This window comes from Camelus bactrianus, chromosome 26, assembly GCF_048773025.1.
Source record: "Camelus bactrianus isolate YW-2024 breed Bactrian camel chromosome 26, ASM4877302v1, whole genome shotgun sequence".
NCBI classification, from domain to species: Eukaryota; Metazoa; Chordata; class Mammalia; order Artiodactyla; family Camelidae; genus Camelus; species Camelus bactrianus.
In genome coordinates, this window is record NC_133564.1 from 22,931,434 (window position 1) to 22,952,440 (window position 21,007).

The 21,007-nt window shown below is 40.4% G+C and overlaps 1 long non-coding RNA gene across 2 annotated transcripts in view; it reads left to right on the forward strand.

Moving 5' to 3' along the window:
* The window catches only part of LOC123616382 (uncharacterized), a 166,446-nt gene that overhangs the window by 127,333 nt on the left and 18,106 nt on the right, over positions 1-21,007 (forward strand). The window contains exons 6-7 of one of the 2 annotated variants that reach the window (XR_012502485.1): positions 2,416-2,519; positions 11,617-11,672. This is a non-coding gene — a long non-coding RNA (uncharacterized LOC123616382). Of the gene's footprint in view, positions 1-2,415; positions 2,520-11,616; positions 13,658-21,007 lie in introns of those variants that run through there. The other variant, XR_012502484.1, reaches the window with a different exon arrangement.

Genomic DNA, 21,007 nt, shown 5'->3' on the forward strand with positions numbered 1-21,007 from the left:
AAACCAGCCCATTTCTAGAAAATTAAGGAATAATGAAGGAATTAATACATGATCGAACATTTTCAAACTGTCCTTAATCCCCTAGTTATTTTAAATTGGTTTGCCATTTTATCTGCATTTATTTTAAATTGTTTTGTTCTGATTTGTTTTACCTCTTTCAAGAAAAATCTGGTGGAAACACAGAAAAATTGGGAGGTTCTTCTGGAAGGTACTTAGCCTTCTCTTGGCTCCATCCTGATGGAGACTGAGGGGGTAAAAGTCCTCCATCTCTAGGCATAAATGGAGCCCAGAAGAAAATCACACCATGTGTTGATTTCTGTTCGAGATAGGTTTTCTGTGAACAAGGACTGTCTTGATTGGGGGAGGAGGTGCATGCAACAGGGCACCTGCTAGCCAGGAAAGGACCATGTAAAGGACATTGCCGTCCAACCTGCCCAAGCTTAGTGCCAGTTAAAGGATTTGTGCACTGACTATGTGTCTGTGTGTTTCAGGTGCTTTGCTCTGTGTGGCACAGGTCCTTGGTCTTCTACTGGCAGCCCTGCTGAATCGTTATACTAACACTGCTATAGTAGTTGTCTATTACTCTGTTAACAAATTACCTCAAAATTCAGCATAAAACTGCAAACCTTTATTATCACACTAGCTTTTAAGGGTCAGGAATCCAGAAGCAGCTTAGCTGGGTGGTCCTGGCTCAAGCTCGCTGAGGAGGCTCTGTCCAAGGTGTTGGCCAGGGCTACCTTCATTGAAGGCTTGACGGGGCTGGATGAACTGCTTCCAAGATGGCTGCTTCCCATGGCTGTTGGCAGGAGGCCTCAGTTCCTTGATGGTTGAGCCACTGTAAAGGCTGCTTGAGTGTCTTTGTGAGTTGGCAGCTGGCTTCGCCCAGAGGAAGAGATCTGAGAGAGCAAGGCAAAACCCTCAGTGTCTCAGAAATGACATAGCATCCCTTTGGCAGTATTCTGTCGGTCCCTTGGACCAATCATGATAGGATGTGGGAGGAGATCACACACGTTGTGACTATCAGGAGGCAGGGATCATTGGAGTCTGCCTTGTGGTCAGGCCACTACAATGCCCAGAATAATGGATCATTGATACTCGTTTTAGTATTTCCCTCTCCCTGTTTCAAGTGACCCCTTTTCCCTAATACATTAATGTTTTTGTTGTCTTTTGGAATTAAAACAAATCTACAAATGTATGAATGTATAGATGTTAGTGCTGGACTTTATGGGTCTCCCCTCCAGAAGTATGTTTACTTTAGAAAAGGTTTGCTTTAGGGGGGTGATGGAACTATTCAGGAATTAGTGGTGATGGCTATCCAACATTGTGAGTATACTAAAAGCTGTTGAGTTGTGTACTTTAAAATGCTTCAAATATGTTAGGTGAATTTTATCTCAATTAAAAAAATTTAAGAGGGAGCCTGAATAGCATTGACACAAAGTTTGCTGATCCAGAAAGATTTATGGTTGCTTTCAGCTCTTTGTATTCTGTTTACTCTCTTAGCTCAAAACTCAGAGTATGATTAATCCAGAGGCTATCAGGTCCTGGGAAAATTGATTTATGGTGTCCGTACACGGATAGGTCGGGGTCTGCTGGAAGTAGAAGTACTGGTGCAGGGGAGTGGCAGTGTTTTTCAGAGTGCCATTGATGTACATTCCTATGATTCCAACTCCCGTGATCCTTCTGCTAAGAAATACAAATAGTGTATCTTATGTTCACCTAACAAATGTTATCAATAGATGTGTGTGTGCTTTGAGAAGTTCCCTCAAGAGCACTTTTGCATGATTTGAGATTTCACTTGGCATTTGTTTTCCATTATGTTGTATTGTGTTGTCAGTTACTTGGAAAGGCTCCAGAATTTTTATTTCTTGTATTTAATACCGTTTGTGGCAATGAGAACTGAGTCTGCCAAAGCTCTTTGTTTTATTGTTGTCATGCTCGCACCATCCTTATTAGGAATCAGGAAAACGAAGTCAGCATCACCTGGCACTGATTGTCTGCCATGTGCCAGGCATCACGTACATTGCATCACTTACTATTAACCAACTATCCTGATTAACTATTAGTTATGGTTAGTCTTGAGCCTCAGATTGGTTACATGGCTTTCCAAGAGGTCATATTGCCACTTAAAACCATATCACCAGAAATAAGACATTTGAACACAGATCTGTCTACTTTGGAGGAACTCAATAAATTGTAATCAAATTCAGTGAAATGAATGAAACTGAACTCGTCCAACTGGATATGTACAAAGATTGTATGTCAGCTGGAATTCTCCCTTCCTGTTTACCAAATTCTCTGGTACCTGACCCTCATCATTCTGTGATGCTGGGGAAGATGTACAGAAATAGGGGTGAGGAAACCCGTGACTTCCAGACAGCTCCTGACCTTGTGCTTTCTTCTTTTCCTCTTACCAAGTTGGAGCAGAGCTGCTGGGATGTGATCCAAGCATGAAACTGCTTACACATGTTGGTCAAAATCATGGGGTCAGCACAGCAGCTGCTCAGTCCTCTCGACGCCTGGTGAGTATTTCCAGTCTCTTGGAGGCCTCTTTTAAGTTCTGGGATGACTAGTAAAATGGGGAAGCACTGTCTCTCAAGATCAGACAGGTCAATCATGTGATAAAGTGCCTTTGTTATATGTGTTCTGCATTGATATCTTTTATTAACTGGAATCACAAAATATCTTACATATAAGCATACACTGAGCAGCAGCAATGAAACTTTCATAATCATTGAATGTTCATGCCTTGAAGAGAAGGAAATGAGTCCAGAGGGTTCAGTGATGCCCTGCTATACTGACATAAGGGACCTTGGGTCAATGCAGATGTCAAATGGAGAGAGACAAAGAATACTTCAAAATGCCCAGCCAACTGCCGTGAGATTTGCTGCTTGCTTTTGCATAGAGATAGCTCCGGAGAGATGGAGGGTCAGAGGATTTATAGAAGTCCGGTCCTTCTGGGAAGTGAAGAAGGGAACTTCCAGAAGACAAAGGTCTTGTACCTAGGCTTGCGAGCGGAGCCTTCTGATAATCCCATGATAACCCTTGAAACCTGAATCTACTCTTTCATGACTTCTGCAGACCAATAACCCGGGTCCAGCACAGCCAGGGCCCAGGAATCTCCGGAAGAACCTCATTACATATTTCTGCATCAAAAACCCCAACGATCATTGGTAGTCCCCTTTCACCAGGGCTGAAAAGTAAACAAGGAAAGGAAAATGAAAAATAAGAAATTATGTATTTTTTATGGCTAAAATCATGATAAAGAAGTTTCTGCTTTAAGAGCCTGGATATTGCGAGTGTTTAATTTGAGTGTCTTCACACAGTTTGGGGAGGAAGTTTGAAATGCTCTTGCATGCCAGAAGCCTAATATTTTCATTGGTAGTGTAGACTTTTAACTAAAGAAGATATTAAAAATATTTAATAACCAGTCAGGTAATAAAAATTGATATGTAAATTTAGAAACTTAAAAACATCTTAATATGAAAAACTAAAAATTAGAAAAACTAAAAATTCACGTATTTTATAAAACCACTTGCCAAGTGATTAAATTGTCTTATAATTCCTCCAGTCGAATAATTTCCAAATCACTTGTGATTTTTTTAAAAAATGGTTTATATGATCTTTTGTTGGATGTGGCTGTCATACCCAGCTGTGTATGAGCTCTGATTGGACGTAGGTTCCCTCCTCATCAAACTTCTTCATAATTTCCCCATTAAATGAATCATTTCAAGGTGATCTGTGATCCCATGACCTGCCTCGGGGTTTCTGTTTCTCATCTTAGCTCTTAAATCTCCCCACTGCTTTCTGGGCTTCACAGCTCCTTTCTCGCCAGGCCCGCAACCCCTCATTATCCAGGACAGGACTACTGGGTTGCTTGCGCACCAGGAGCCTGTCCTGGGATAAGTGAACCAGAAGGTGGGGGGGGGGGGTAGGGGGAGTGAGGTGTAGGAGGAGGGCTCATCCTGGTGGCCAGGAACCTGCCCCCCTTTGCCTCCTGTCACCAGGGCAGTGGGAGATGGCAGCTGCAGGTCCTGTGTGGGTCCACCAGTGGTCAGCCCATGCAGGCCCCCACACACACTGTCAGTCAGGCCATCTTGGCTGCACTGCTAGCAGGGACAGCTGGTGTCCAGGTCCACTGGTGTTAACAGGCCCTCGTGCAGTATCTGTGTCAGCGGTGACAGAAGTGCTAGCAGCACCACACCTGTTCCAAGGCAGGATTTTGGCCCTTATTTTTGGCTATGCAACCTCTAAGATTAGTTTTCTGGTTCACGCCAATTCTGAGCCTACTCAAAAATCCTTTCACCATTTCCTTTTCTGTTTAAACAATACAGAGTTAGTTTTCTTATTGGCGACTATGAATGGTGGTTAAATCATAAAATAGCACAAAGAATTGGATTGTGTGAGGAACAGACGCTAACTCATGGAATCAGTTGGGTGGAGGAGTTAGGGCCCCATTATTTTAGGCTGGATGACTCTTGCTCCACAGTTGTAAATATTTTGTCAGATTATCACCCATTGTACCGTTGGACACAGACAGGATTAAAAGAACTAGCAGGGAAAAAATTGTGCTCTACACTGGAATTTGACACAACATTGTAAAATTATTATAAATCAATAAAAAGAGTTACAAAAATAAAAAGAACTAGCAGGGGTGATTTAGGATGCTTTTGAGTATGGTCTACTTTTGTAGCTTTCACAAAGTCTTACAATAAAGAGATGAGCCTAGTCTGCCACACACTGCCTAAATACTTCCCATTAACCATTCTCTAGCCAAGAAAAGAAACAAAAGTTTAGGGAAATACTGGATGTGGTGCTTTGCCCACACAAGGCTATTATTTTGAATAAAATCAAGGTATAGGCCATTGACTGGAGACCAAGATAACTGATAAGGTACAGAGCGTCAAGGATGTGAAGCATGAATTCTCAGACTCAGAGATGGGGCAGACACGTGCTCTGATGCTAGTCCTTAGCCTAGGAAATGAATATTCCTATGACATTTGTGAAGGAACTTTCCTGCTAAAGACACCTGAATATTTGCCAACACTAGTCATAGATGGTTCAACTTCTTTGGTAATCTCCACACCACAAATCTGTTAAGGAGGCTGGATCCTGAGAAAGTATATCTGAACTTCAACATCCAGAGACACTAGAATTGGAGCTAACTGAAAGAGACATTGGGTTGTTTTCCTTTAAGAAAGCAATCACTTTAATTCACACAGGCATGCTTATCTTTGGAAGTACAGGTAGAAGTAGAATGTGTTTGAATGTTGAATAACCAAAGGGAAATTGTAGCAGAATTTGTTATGTGCTTACCCTCCAGCTACTTTCACCACTCTGTTTTTGTTCAGATACCTACTTCTGCAAGATCATGTACGTCATGAGAAATAAGCCTAATCTGAAGTCCTATCTGAGTCCATCATGGTGGTCCATTCTCTTCACTAGTAATTGATTTATGCAAAGACATGGGATATAATTCTGGTCAGTGAGGCAAGAGGGGAAGTCTGGTTGGAGGACTTTTTGTCCTGAGAAAGACACAAAAAAGCAGTGCCTTTTCCTTTGAATATTGTTGTTTGTGAACATATTGCCTGAAAATGCAGTGATCTCTTAGCCTGAAGATAAAACCAAAACACATGGAAGACAGAATCATATAGAAGTGGACCCAAAGATACTGATCATACCATGAATGGAGCCATATTCCCTTGGATAGATTCTTGTTAAGTGACACAACAAAATTCTTTAACATTTAAATCAGTTGGTTTGAAGATTTCTATTATTTGATACCGAAGTGATTCTATTGATCTAGCCCACAAACCTAATGCATTATCAGAGACTTTTTCACACTACATATACACCAATGGATTATGTTACGTGACATCCCCTCCCCTTGGCTCCCTCTCTCAAGTTGAGAAACAGCTGATTCTAAAATTTTTATGACAATACAAAGAGCCGATCTTGAGGATGAACCAAGTTAGAGGACTTAACACAACTTTATATCAAGCCTTGTTCTAAACACTATGGTCTTGGTACATGGAAAGACAAATAAACCAATGGAACAGAACTGAGTCCATAAAGAAACACACATATACAGCAGTTCAGTTTCTGACTAGTTACTCTACACTGCAATGGGGTAAGATAAGATGGTACTTTGAACAAATGGTATATGGGTATCCATATGAAAAAATTAGGTGGAATTTGGATACCTAGGTAGAAAAAGAATTTAAATTATCTCACATCATCTCACACATCCTACAAAAATCAATTCCAAGACCACTATGGATCTAAATATGAAAGAAAAATAAAGCTTTTAGAAGGTAACAGAGGAGAGTATCTTCATGACCTTGGGGTAGGCAATTTTTTTTAATGATACACAAAAACCATAAAGGGAAATACTGATAAATATGACTACATTAAAATTAAGATCTTAAAAGTCCAATTAAGAGAAGGAAAAGTCAAACTACAAGTGGTCAGATGTATATCTGACAAAGATATACAGAAGAAGAAATGACATCAGATATAAGACATATATCTGACAAAGAATATGTAAGGAACTCTTGCAAAGCAATAAGAAAAACACAGACAATCCAATAAGAAAATGCAAAAAAGATATAAAAATAGACCCTTCCCAGAGAGATACTCAAATAGTTAACATTTGACAAGATGCTCGACGTTATTAGTCATTAGGGACATGCAAGTGAAAACAACAATGTGGTATCACTACAGAAGAATCAGAATGACTAAAATTAAAAAAAAAAAAAGTACTTGCAACCAAATATTAGCGTATATAGGGAGCAACTAAAACTCTCATATCCTGCTGATGGGAGTGTAAACTGGAAAACTGGCCTTTTCTAAGAAAACTGAACATAATTATATGTTCTTACCAGTGGTATTCTGATGAATGTTTAAGCCAAGTGGATTTCCAACATATATGTTCATTGATATTTTTGTTTATGTTCACACGTAAGATAAAAGTGAAACCAAAAAGACATGTTGGAACTTCACTCACTTGTCAGTTCCAAAAGCAATTCTTTGCCGAATTGAATAGTAGTTTTCAAATATTCAAAATATTTTCTCAATTTTTATGCTATTTACAATGTCATGGCTACCTGTGTGATATACATTTATACTTAATCTGCATTATTAATATCTTTTCCAACTTTGTAGCTCTTGATGACCAGCAAAACACTGAGCCAGATCCTGATTTTCAGTAATTGCCAATTTCCATGATATATTTATTACCACTAAAACCAATGTAATGCTACGTGATGCTCCTAAATGCCCAGTTGAGAAAAGATACAGAGTAGCACACCGTTATATTGTATTTCTACCATACAAATGTAATAAAGGCAAATAATGTTGACAGCACAGATAATAGCAAAATGGAGTAAAAGAAAAATAAGGAAGGGAAAGGTTTTGAGTGTTTATTACTATTAATTTTTAAATAATTTACTTTATTGTAAGTTTATATAACAACTTTTAATAATGTCTATGTTTAACAACTGAATTGTAAATATCCTAAAGATTTAGCTGTGGGCTTTTTTAAGCTGGTGCAAGACTGCTCCAACACACCACTGTTTAGAACCCAGGAACGGCATTTCTTGATATATATCCACAGAAATACGTACATTGGTCCTCTAAAAGACAGGCATGGCAATTTTTATTGCAGCAGTATTCTTAAGAGTCAAATATTAGAAACAACCCAAAGGTCCATCCAAGATAGGATGGAAAAATAAATTGTTGCATTTTCATACCACAGAGTATGAGTCAGCAGTAAAAATGAGCAAATCACTGCTTCAGCAGCTCAACAAACAGAATTCTGAGCCAGGTACGGAAGAGTAAATACTGCCTGAAATCAGACAAATTAATCTATGGTGAGAGGAGTCAGAGAAATGGTTATTTTCTGGGGTGAAGTAGGGTTGGGAGTGACTTGGAGGTGGCCTTGAGGAGCTTCTGGAGGGCTGACAAAATTTGATTTCTTTTCTAGTTGTGGCCCCACAAGTGGGTTCACTGCATAAGATGTCATTGACCTGTAGCCTTAATGCTGGTTTGTATGTACAGCATACCTCATAAGAAGGTATACATTTAAAAAAAATCACTTAGAGAGTGATTTTTCTCACTGCATATGCCCTCCAACAGAGAATGTTATGTGCTATCCTCTCCTTTCAAGGAACTGAACTGATTTTAAGACCAATCATTGGAAAAAGTAAAGATGAGGAGTGGCTTATCGTTGGGCCTCTGAATGAAAGGGAAAACATACCTTGGCTCTTGGGAACATCAGTCCCAGGGAGTGAAAAATGCTTTGTTATAAGGACCTGTTCTACTCTAAGAAAAAATATATGATAAATAAGACCATATTAAAATTTAGGGAAAGTGACAGAAACCAGCTAAGAATGGTCAGGGTTGCGGTGTCTATTGATTGTTCAGGGGTTCCAGACAGTGTGGGAAACCACGTGGGACTGTCACATCATAAACAGGGCAGATTGCTTCAGTAAATGTACTAGAACATCACTGTCTCCTTGTGTAGAATATTCTGATTTGAGGTTTGAGATTATTCAGGAATGGTGATCCTGCCCACCCAGGCTTTGTCTTACTGTAAGTATTGTATCATAAAAGCATTCTGCCCTGTCTGAGGTTTGGCCTAAATATATAAATTATTCTCTCTAGTGTTTTGGCTCTGTTTACTTATAGTGCTTAGAACAAAGTCACACTCCACATCAATCATTAAAATGATAACAGGACATTCTGAAATGTGAAAGGACTCAACCAACTACATTTTAAATAGTGGAAAACTGTTCAGGAAATTCTAGAAGGTCATAGTTAAAAGGCATTTAAGTCAAGTAATGGTTTTAAGTAGAAATAGAACAAAGTATTTGGAAGACTGTCTTGTTTTGTCTCTGTTCATTAAATGCAGGTCATATGATCAGTATTCACCTTTTTAATCTACCCTTTTCTCAACATTTTAACTACTAGGAATTCCCTTCTTAAAATCTCCCCTTATTCTCATGCTTTTTAAGATTCTGTATGCCAAAAAAATTACACATTATAAATGTTGATGCAAATAATAAACAATCTATATTAAGGAAAAGAAGAGAGCCTTATTCAAGTCAAGGTGGAAACTGTAGACTAAGAGACACAGCACAGATTCAAGAAGCACTTGAATCGTGTTCCACCAAACAACAAAATGGGAGAGGCAAAAAATACAAAGTTATATAAGATGTTTGTCAAGAATTAGGATTGGAGCCAGCGAGAAGTAAGGGCGCTTGCTAAGCAAGGATTAACTGGGGTCTGAAATGGTTGCATAGTTATAAATTACAACGTTGAGACTATAAGACTGTAGCTGGCAGATATTAGCAGATATTATCATGAAAATGGCTGATGGTGTCCATGAGTTTAATACAGTTCAGACAAATCAGGTTCTCGATGATGCAGAGGTGTGTCTGAAACCAAATCCACAGTGGCCACCCGCGTCCATTTTGGATGCCTGAACCAGTTACTCCATTTTGATTTTTAAATGATCTTGAATATGTCTTCATAAATAATTCATTTTTATTTATTTAAAAAGATGTATGGTTGCCAAAGAGAACATTTACCCAGCAGGAGATAACGGGTATAATCAAAATTATATAAGAAATTCAATCCAAAGAAAAAAGAAGAACATTTTAGTTGTGCTGTGCTAACTAAATTAAAATATGATTTTAGGGACTTTTGCAAAATCAGAACTAGCATGCAAATTCCTATTACTACCCCAGTGCCTCTAGAGACCTAGGACACCAGTTTATGAACCATAGCTCTGCTGTTTCTTAATTAATGCATCAAAAGCTTCAAGAGTAGTATTTTATGTACAACGGATGCTGAGTAATTTTGGATATACTAGTTAACATTTTGTCTTTCAAAAAGCCTTCCACTCACATTTTTCAGTCCTTTACCTTGAGTTAAAACACAGAATTGTTATTAATGCAATATGGGCATTTTTCCATTACTCAGTGCTTCATATGCAATTTGTGAGTTGGCTGTACTTGCAAGGATTCTCCTCACCACCTGACATCACTTAGTTGACAATGCAAGGTCAGGAAAAAAACCTATCCTTGTCTAGTAAGGAGCCGTAGAAGGTAGAGGTCAAAGTGACTGTTTAAAGTTAGTATGAGCTGATATACCAAACTTCCGTTGCCCACATTGGCCATGTTTCTCTGTAAGACAGCAACAGCACTGCTATTGTCATTGAAAGGCCGCAAAGCACTTTCCTATATCTTTGTCACCTTTCTTTCCCCTTAGAGGGAAATCAAGGTGTGTATTGTTATCCTCGGTTATAATATATAGAAATGTAAGCTAGACATTTGCCCAGCACCAGCTCAGAGCTTCTGACTCCTAACTCAGAGCTCTGTGCACCATGACATCATGCTGCCCAACAGATAATTAAGGGTTCTTTGGTGTTGGTACGGGTTGAACTGTATCCTCCCAAAAGATATGTTGAAGTTCTAACCTCTGTAAAAAGAGAAAACTCATGTGAAGACAGAGGCAGAGAGTAGAGCTATGCAGCCCTAAGCCAAGGAACACCAAGGCTGACAGCTACCATCAGAAGCTAGGAGGCGGCAAGGAAGGATTCTGCCCAGAGCCTCAGAGGAAGCACGGCCCTGCTGACAAGCCTGATTTCAGACTTCTAGCCTCCAGAATTGGAAGACAGTAAAATCCTGCTGTTTTAGGCCACCCAGTTTGTGGCACTCTGTCACAGAAACCCAAGAAGACAACTACAAGTGTGAGCACTTCAATTTCATTTACAGGCAAGAAGCATGCAGGCTAATTATTTCCCTATAATGAAAATCTAACACCCGTAAATGAACTGGGACATTTCTACAAGCATTGACATATGGGGGAACAAAAGGTATTTTATGCAGAGCCACTTCTCAGTCGTGGTTGTAGCTTTCCATACATCACTATCAAAAAACCTCCTCATGGGAGATAAAACCTCAGTGTGATCCCAATTCCCTTGAAGTCACACCCTTTCCTGCACAGGTGATCTAATGCTCTGTACATAATACTCCTCGCTTTTGTTGGTGACTTGAGAGATGGGCAGTGTCAATCTAAAAATGGCAGTATTGTTGGAATTAATGCTTAGCAGGCAACAAACTCCAGACAGGGAGTAACTTAAAAAAATAGGATGAGGAAGAAGAATCACCTTGTTCCATTAATGCTCTAAAAATAAAACGCAGACTCTGCTCTAAGAGATAGTCTACAAATGTTTCCAGCAGAGACCTTCTGAGTATTTCTAATTGTGCTCCACAGAAAACTAGCCCATGAGCTATTTCTTAAAAGTGGGGTTTAGTAGTGCAATGAGTTTAGAAAACACAGCATTCTCTTTCTCAGAGAGAGTCCCTATTCACATCTGTATATTAAATCCTCTGAGAAATCTTGAAGTGAGAAACATTGACACAACTATTTTAGCTAATACTGCATTTCCCCAAATTATTTGATCAGAAACTCCTATTTGTTACAGCAGTCATTAACATCTAGAAGTATATACTTTGAGAAACAGTGAGCTGTAATATTCTTTAATCTCGCTCAGTACGTCCAAGTTTACCTAATGTAGGAGCAGACTGACATATTTACTGTTCTCTGTTTCAGGTTGGCTTACCAGAAGAGGCATGCATGAAAAGCTTCATTGAATTACTGAGGATAAGGTATGGATTTAGGGTTGTAAGGCCTATGCAATTTGGGGGACCCCTTTAAGAAAAAATACAAAATGACCATGAAAACACAAAACTAAGTTTCCTCCTCCCACCTTGGAATAATCCCAGATAAGGGAGGGTTTCTGAAGTTTACGCTTCATTTGCTGCATGGAAAACCCATGTCTGCTTAAAATCCAGTTGGCTACATGAACTAAAATAGAAACTCAAATTAACAGTGGCATAAACACCATAGGAATGTATTTCTCTCTCATGTTATAGTCCAGAGATAAGACACTCCTCAGATGGTGGTGTGACTGCATCATGCAAGGTTCCTTTTATCTTGTTACTCTGTCATTCCTACGATGTTGCCTTTGGCACCAAGACCCTGGTCCAGGCAGCAAGATTGAGGAAGAGCTGGAAGGATGGACTTGGGGACACGCTGTTCAAAGAGCATTTAGAGCTTCTTACATCCCGTTGGTCGGAATTCAGTCACATGGCCTCCTTCAGCCTGGGGGACTTGAGAAAGGAAGGCTCTATTCTGGGTGCTCAGGTACCTCAGTTAAATGTCAGTGGTTTTATTATTGTAGAAGAATATCAGTATTGGGGCATCTAGCATTTTCCGCCTCTCTCTCTGACTCATTAACTCCCCCGCCGCCAGCTTTACTGAGGTCGAATTGATCTTACTTTTAAATGTGCCAACTCAGAGCTTCATTGTCTAGAACTACTGTCTTGTGGACTGAGGCACTGAAGTCCCTAAAAGCATCAGAATACCATTATACTGTATGTCACTTTAGAGAAGTAAAAGCTTTTTAGAAGAAAGTAAAATGAAAAGCTTCATGGACTGCAGGGGTTCCCGCATTTCTTTGTACGCAAACCATACTTTCCATTTCCCGTGAGGCCCCAGAAGACGTGACCGAGCACGAGGCGAGGGCGGTGCCAAGTGAGATGAGGGCAGACCCGGGAGGGAGCTGCTGCCAAGGCCGCCTTTCCCCGCCCCCACCCCCGGAATCCGAGAGAACTGGGGGGCAGAGAGAGGGAGGCCAGCTGACTCCATTTGGCATGAAGAACCCTAAAGCTTTTCTTTTTTTTCCGGATGGGGGGAAGCAGGAACGTAAATACTGGAGGAAGGTTTGAAAAAGAGAATCTGTACTGAATTGTTTGGAAGAGAGAAATGGAGGGGAGGATGATCAGGGAAATCTGAGTAGGTCTTCCTGACTCTCTGAGCTATATATTCCTAGTAACAGCCCAGGCTTTCTGCTCGTGAGCCTGTCAACACTTCAGCGGCAGCGGAAGGTTCCTGGGAACCGTCCTTGGGCGTTTGGCAGGCGCGCCCAGGGCCAACTGTGTGCCCCTCCGGGCTGTTGGATTTGGAATTGCTCTTTTAGAAATGCATGGCAGCAACAAAGGGGCCCTGTTGGTTACTTCCATATTCTGGAAGAATCTCTGCCTTGAGTGATGGTGTGGAGTTAATGTGATGTAAACTTCCCATACTCACAGTTTTTTTTAATTGTGATTTTTGCAAGCTGAGTTTGAGAGGCATTTGCTTGAAACGCGTACACACTTACAAAAGGGGTCTGTCTACCCAAAGAGGAGTTTGGACGCCGTTCCAAGCCCGGGTGTGGCATAAACCTGCCCTGGTAAAGCAAAAAGGCACAGAATGTGGACTGTAAAGAATCATCTTTACCCTCAATTATGGACGACATTTCAACAACCTCTGCGCGTTTGTGGAACTTACTAAACGATCTTGATAAGAAGAGTGCTCTGTAATAGAAAAATCTGATTAAATCTAAGGAAAATAATTCTTAACCAGATGGAGGGGAAAAAAATGTTGGCAAGGTCTGAACTTCTGTCAATGGCTAAAAGTTAGGATAAAAGATTAATAAGTTCTAATACTTTATTCAAACAAAGCGCTGTTTTAAAAATACATTTGATCTATGCAAAAATACAAACTTAGGTTATCTTCTGTATTGAGTAAATAAATTGTATAGTGCCTACAAGGCTGATTGATTTATTTAGTGCACTTTTAAGGTGGGTCGCGATTAATGATTTAGTAAGATGTGAACTGTTACAAAGGGTCACGTCTATTCTAGTGCTTTTAAGTCCATTGTGTGGGCAGACCTGTGTTGTTTGTGTGCATCAGGCAAGACACTGGGGCGGGGATGGAAGGGACATAGAAATGGGCAGCTATTGTTGCTGCCACAGCAAGTAAACTATCCAGTGGGAGGAGATAACTCAGGTCTACAAATAAATACAATTCACCGTATTTCACAGTCAATGCCAAACTAGGGCTACAAGTTGTAATAGTAGGCTCCCTTTTTGGAGACTGACTTACTGTGTGCCAGGCATTATTATTTTTTTAAATTGAAGTATAGTTTATTTACAAAGTTGTGTTAGTTTCAGGTGTATGGCAGAGTGATTCAGTTATACATGTACATACATATATTCTTTTTCAGAGTCTTTTCCATTATAGGTTATTACGAGATATTGAATATAGTTCTCTGTACTATACAGTAGGTCCTTGTTTATCTATTTTATATATATAGTAGTGTGTATATGTTAATCCTGAACTTCTAATTTATCTCTCCCCTCAACCCCTCTCCCCTTTGGTAACCATAGTTTATTTTCTACATCTGTGAGTCTGTTTCTGGTTTGTAAATAAGTTCATTTGTATTATTTCTTTTAGATTCCACACATAAGTGATATCATATGAAATTTGTCTTTCTGTGTCTGACTTTCTTCACTTAGTATGAGAATTTCTAGGTCCAACCATGTTGCTGCAAATGGCATTATTTCATACTTTTTTTTATGGCTGAGTGGTATTCTGTTGTGTGTATGTGTGTGTCTGTATATGTGTGTGTGTGTGTGTGTGTGTGTGTGTATTGTGTGTGTGTGTGTATATATATATATATATATATATATATATATATATATATATATATATATAACACTTTTTCTTTATCCAGTCATTTGTCAATGGACACTTAGGTTGCTTCCATGTATTGGCTATTGTAAATAGTGCTGGTGTGAACATTGGGGTGCATATATCTTTTCAAATCAGAGTTTTCTCTGGACATATGCCCAGGTGTGGGATTGCTGGATCATATGGTAAGTCTGTTTTTAGTTTTCTAAGGAATCTCCATACTGTTTTCCATATGGCTGCACAAAACTACATTCCCACCAACAGTGTAGGAGGATTTCCTTTTCTTCACACCCTCTCCAGCTTTTATCGTTTGTAGATTTTTAATGATGGCCATTCTAACTGGTGTAAAATGATACCTCATTGTGGTTTTGATATGCATTTCTCTAATAATCAGTGATATGTAGCATTTTTTCTTGTACCTGTTGGTCATTTGTATGTCTTCATTGGAGAATTGCTTGTTTAGGTCTTCTGCCCATTTTCAGATTGGGTTTTTTGTTGTTGTTGTTGTTAAGTTGTATAAGCTGTTTACATATTCTGAAAATTAGGCTCTTGTCAGTTGCATCATTTGCAAATATTTTCTCTCATTCCATGGGTTGTCTTTTTCTTTTGTTTATAGTTCTCTTTGCTGTGTAAAAGCTTATAAGTTTAATTAGGTCCCATTTGTTTATTTTTGCTTTTATTTCTGTTGCCTGGGTAGACTGCCCTAGGAGCACATTGCTGAGATTTATGTCAGAAAATGTTTTACCTGTTTTGTTCTAGGAGGTTTATGGTGTCTTGTCTTATGCTTAAGTCTCTAAGCCATTTTGAGTTTATTTTTGTTTATGGTGTGGGGGAGTCTTCTAATTTCATTGATTTACATGCAGCTGTCAGCTTTCCCAACACCACTTGCTGAGGAGACTGTCTTTACTCCATTGTACACACTTACTGGTCAATTAATCTTTGACAAAGGAGGCAAGAATATACAATAAGGCACTCTACTTTTGTTTCCTGTGTCCAGGGGGTAGGCTCTATGCACTCATCCCAGGACCCAGATGGGGCTGCTGTCTTAACAGTAAGACCTTCTCCTGCCCATCTTGATGTGTTTTGGAAGCTAAGTGGACTCCTAATAATCTTACTCAGGGGCATCTGCCTTGCATCGGAATTATTGAGTCCTTGCCCAGCTATTAATAAATTGGCATCTTATTTTCCTGTTGGTTTTGCTCTGTGTGTGTGTAGATTTCTTGCTTAGAATCTCTAAAGAAGAGGGGAAAGGGAAGGAACAGGAGAGGGGAGGCAAGAAAGAGGAGGAGGGAGGGAGGGAGGAGGAGGAGGAAGGGGGGCAGGGAGGAGGCTGGGAAGTCTTATCGCCAGTCCCAGGAAAGGCAGACACTTGGAGGGCGGATGGGGAAGCAGATGGGTGGCAAACCTTTCTGGCTAGTTTTTTTGGTTCCATACACCAAAGAAGGAAAATTTTCCAAAATTCAATTCAATTCTGCAAACACTATTCGGCCTGTAGTACGCGTAAGACACTGTTCTGGATATTGGGAGCAGGCAAAGAGAGAAAAGAGATAAAATAGCTTCCCTCGAGGAACTACAGTACAGAATTGAGTGGATCTGGTCTATTATTGAAGTTTAATAGAAGAATTCACTTTTTCCAACTTACTGCAAACTCTACCAAATATCAAATGACAAATTGACTCATAAGAGCTCTTCGAAGTGAGGACTGGGTGTCTTCCAGGGGGTTATATAAGACAATACCACTTAAAAATTGAGCTGCTTTTGTAGTTTTTTCTTGATTCTGGAAGCTTCATTTACCCTTCTCACCTCTGATAACAAAAAAAAATCACGCAGAGATGCTACCCAACAAATGCCTTTTTAAGCAAAAGCAGGTCACGTTCCCAGCCTAGGATCCAGCTCTTTTCAAATTTCAACATAGATAACAGAAAACAAATGTTCAAAATGACTGTAAACAAAGAAACAAGTAAAAGATTTCCAGAAGCTAATGCTTTTTGAATTAGGTCTGAGAAAACACTATTCCAACTGTTAGATTTAGCTCCATCTTAGGACATCGTCCTTGAAACAGCATAACTGGAGAAGTCTCTGCAATGTTCTTTCTCCCTGTTCAGTAGCATCTTCGCCTCCTCCTGGGCATATTATGCTACTAGACAGAATATAAACTTCATTCTTTATTACAGAAAATATCTACAAACGTCTTCAGGCATATTCTTAATATGTTTTGCTGGTTTTAATGCTTTTCTTATGATGAGTATGAGATTGATTGGTTGTTTGCCAAGTAGCTCCAGTGTTCTGTGACTCTAGCACGATGAATAGTTTCAAAAAGAAACCAAAACCCTGGAGTTAAGAGGGAGAATCAAACATCTGCAAAACTATGAAAAATTGAGGTGGAAATGGGTAAAAGCAGATTTCACTGCTGACCTTTTGGGAATGGGTCCCGAGATACACCTTGCATGTTTCTTCCCCATCCTTGACTCCTCCCAGAAGCCAAGTCTCCTATCAAATAAAGAAAGCAAGCTAAACACTTAAGTGCAACTGCTATGACTTCACACACACGGATGGGAAAAACAGTAAAGACGTACTGAAATGGACGCAGTGGAAGAGCATCAAATCATGTGAGTTTCCCAGAGCGTGCCCTGCACTGGCGGAGACAATCGGGGACGTTTTATCAGGACTGTAGGAGGAGGGTGGCCTCTTGTACTCACAGTCCTCCCCACCCTTGGAGCAAATACAGAAGGAACATTCTGCAGTTTTCCTGGGTATGAAATGACCCAGGAAAGACACAGGCATTTGCTTTTCACGGGGAAGAGAGGGGATCCTGAAATGAAAAGAGAATCACCAGGGGTTGCCGACAGAAAACACCAATGTTGCAAAGGGTGTCCCTACACTGACCAGGATGAAAATCTCTGGTTAACTCCAATTATGCCTTTAGCGGGGAGCGTGGGAGGTAGAGAGAATGAGGTTACTGGGCTCCCTGCTGCCTGCCAGGCTGCCACTGCCCCCACTCCATGTCTACTCACGGGCACGTCAGGGCCCTGGCACCCCGACCTTTTTGCAGCCAGCCACAAGAAGAGGTGTGCTCAATGTTCATTCCTAGGGCCATCATCCCTTCTCAATAAGATTACACAGGAAGGGTCTCACCATCTTTAAAGACAGAGCTGAGGCTTCTGTTGGTCTAACTACTCACCCACACCAGCTGAGACCTCAGTGTCCCAGATTCGAGGGGAACAGCTCACTCACTCAGCAGTGAGTCAGGCTTGCATGTAGCTCACTGTCAGCTCTATGTACGGGCCTTACAACTGGCTGCTTTTGCTAAATCCTGGTCCTTCAGTAGCTAGGCTTCTATACTGTCCATTCGAGCTACTATATCAGAACACCACAGACTGGGTGCCTTATAAGCAACAGGAATTTATTTCTCACAGTTCTGGAGGCTGAGAAGTCCAGGATCAAGGCACCAGCTGTGATAAGAGCCGGCTTCCTGATTCACAGCCAGCACCTTCTCTCTGTGTCCTCAAGTGATGGAAGGGGTGAGGGGGCTCTGTGGGGGGGGGGGTCTCTTTTATAAGAACACTAATCCTGTTGATGCAGGCTCCACCCTCATGACCTAAGCACCTCCCAGAGGCTCGCTGCCTAATACTCTCACTGTGGGCATTAGATCTCAGCATGCACATTTAGGGGGTTCACAGACATTAAGAACAGACATTCAGACCAGAGCATAGCCTGTCCTCTAGGAGGCTTTGTTTCTTGTCTTGTCTTACAGTCTTCTAGTGTTTGTATTTTCTGGTTGCTGACTTCATTTTTCTCCTTACTTTCAGCCACCCTTGGCCTATCGATGCCAACTGCCCACCCACGTGGGCTTTTTATGCGTACCTGACCCACTCTTATTTTGCCAGTTACCATGAGCTTTCACTCTGTGTATCGCCTGGTTTTTCCTGAGGACTAACTCTTAGCTTTAAGAGTTCCTTTGAAGCTCATGTTTCGGGGTACTGTTTGCTCCTAAGATAGCTGACCCTTGACCTCACTTACTTGTTCAAAACCCTGGCTTCCTCTTGACACTGTGGCTTTAGTTGGATACTTAGTCTTTCTTTTTTCACTTTTGCTCATTTTACTGCTATCTAAACTCTGGTTTGAGAAAACTAAGTCCGACAGCTGAAGAAGAGACTTAAAAATGTATTAATTGGCATTCTCTTTACAACTGTGCTGTCAGCTGTATTATGTTTTTCTGCCTTCTCTGAAATTAATATTGCTTCTCATGAATTTATTTGAATCCTTTTGCTTATGTTTGATTTTCATATATGTCTTACATCTTCAAGCAGTTAATATTTTTGCATAATGATACTGATAAAGCTTGAGACCTTCTCTAAACTAATAAATTATTAGCTTACAGCTGAGCTCTATGTAGAATTCTTAATTTGCTAATGGCCTATCATAAGAACATAGGGATTTGAACTGAGTCATACCAGGGTCAATCCATCCCAATGTTCAGCTATGAATAGCTAGTTCAGATAACATGCATGGTAACATTAGAGCAGCAGTTAGCTAGACGTGAGCAGAGAAGGCAGGGGCAGGGTTGGGGGGAAGCAGGAGGTGGGGAGAGGATGGGCCAGGTGGCAGGAAACCATACATCTTGTGACAATGGGGTCCTTGGGCAGACAGAGGAAGGCGGGAAAAGTCAGGAATCTCCAGTGTCTGAATGTAACCTTATGCTCATTAAGCCCTCATAACAATAAAATTAGCCTTGCAGATAGAAAGTACCCATCATGTGCCAATGCCTTGACACTTCTGATCAAGACCAAATAAGGAGAAAATCCCCCCTCCCCTTAGGAAGGTAGAGCTGAGATGAAAATCAGGGACTATGGACCCCCAAACCCCTCCCTCCTCAATGAATATTCCACCCAATCATTTTCACACCCATATAAGCAACTTGCCAAAGGCACTCAGGGCAGCTGCTCACCTGAGCCTGCCCGCTCTCCCTTCTGGGAGTGTTCTGTCACTTAATAAATCCTTGCTTTGCTTTCTTTCCTCTGCGTCTTAGCTCTGAAGAGATGAAATGAGAACCTACTTGCCAGTAACAGTGATAGGCAGCTGTGCTACCTATCAAGCTTTCAAAGTAACTGTATCCCAGGGTGCTAATAGCAGTTTATGGCCTTTTTAGCCATAAATTTGTCCTTGTCTGTTATGATTCCATTTGTGTTTCCTAAGAGAGCCACTTCGGCTCTAGACGTCAGTCACCCTCTTTGGCTGGATCAAATAGAGATGGGTACAGAAAATGATGGAGTGAGAGAAAATTGTATTATTCATGCTAATGGAATGTAATAAAGGTATGGCTTGATCTAGAAAAGCAGACGTAATTGTAAGATATTTTTCTGTTTGGTGCCTTAGTGTGAGGTAGAGGAAAGAATACAGACTTCAGAGTCAGACAGATCTAGGTTTAAATTCCAGCGCTGTCCTTTACTATCTTCAAGGCCTCTCTGAACCTGTTTTTTGATCTGTTATAAAAAAATGAATATTTATCTTAGAAGTCTGTTGTTAAAATTAAAATAATAATAAATGTACTAAGTACTTAGTAGGCAGTCAATATATGGAAGTAATAACAGGAGTAATACTAGTTTGATACATCTCATTTGGAAATATTCTTTCCATTAAAAAGATGAAAAAGGAGGAGCTAAACACTTAGAGTTTTGTTTGGTCTTGGCAACATACAGGCAGAACTGTCAGAAGAACTGTCATGGTCTACCTGCACTGATACAATAGCCACTAGGCATATGTGGTTATTTATATTTAAAAATTTAAATTAATTCAGTTCCTTGGTTGCATTCATCACAGTTGAACAGCTTAGGGGATGGGAGGTATAGCTCAGTGGTAGAGGGTGTGCTTAGCATGCACGAGGTCCTGGGTTCAATCTCCAGCACCTCCATTAACCAAAACACAGAAACAAAACTAGAAATATGAAATGCTCAGTAGCCACATGTTGCCGGTGGGTACCATACTGGAAAGAGAAAACAGAAAATATTTCCACCATTGCAGAAAGTTCTATTGGGCAATGCTAGTCTGGACCCAGAGGTTCTCTGCAGGCTTTATGACTACTGTCAAAAAGCAACTGTCTCAGATTAGGCAGCCCCTCACAGTGCTGGGAGCTGGACAGTGCCAGTTTCCAGTGCCCCCTCCCCACCGTGTTAACTGGCTTCTTGGCTCCTGTTCCCTCATCCCATCGCACAAAGCATCAAGGCACATTTGTCCCTTCTTATGCCTTCTACCAGGGACTTTCTTGTTCCAAGTTATCTGTTCACTAAACTCAGCTCAGATATTAACATTTTGAAACATAATATATAACCCTTTATACAGGAATAACTTAGTTTTCAAATTTAAAGTAATGACTGAAATACCTCTCATTATAGAATTTAGGAGGAAAATTTGGTATAGAAACTATACC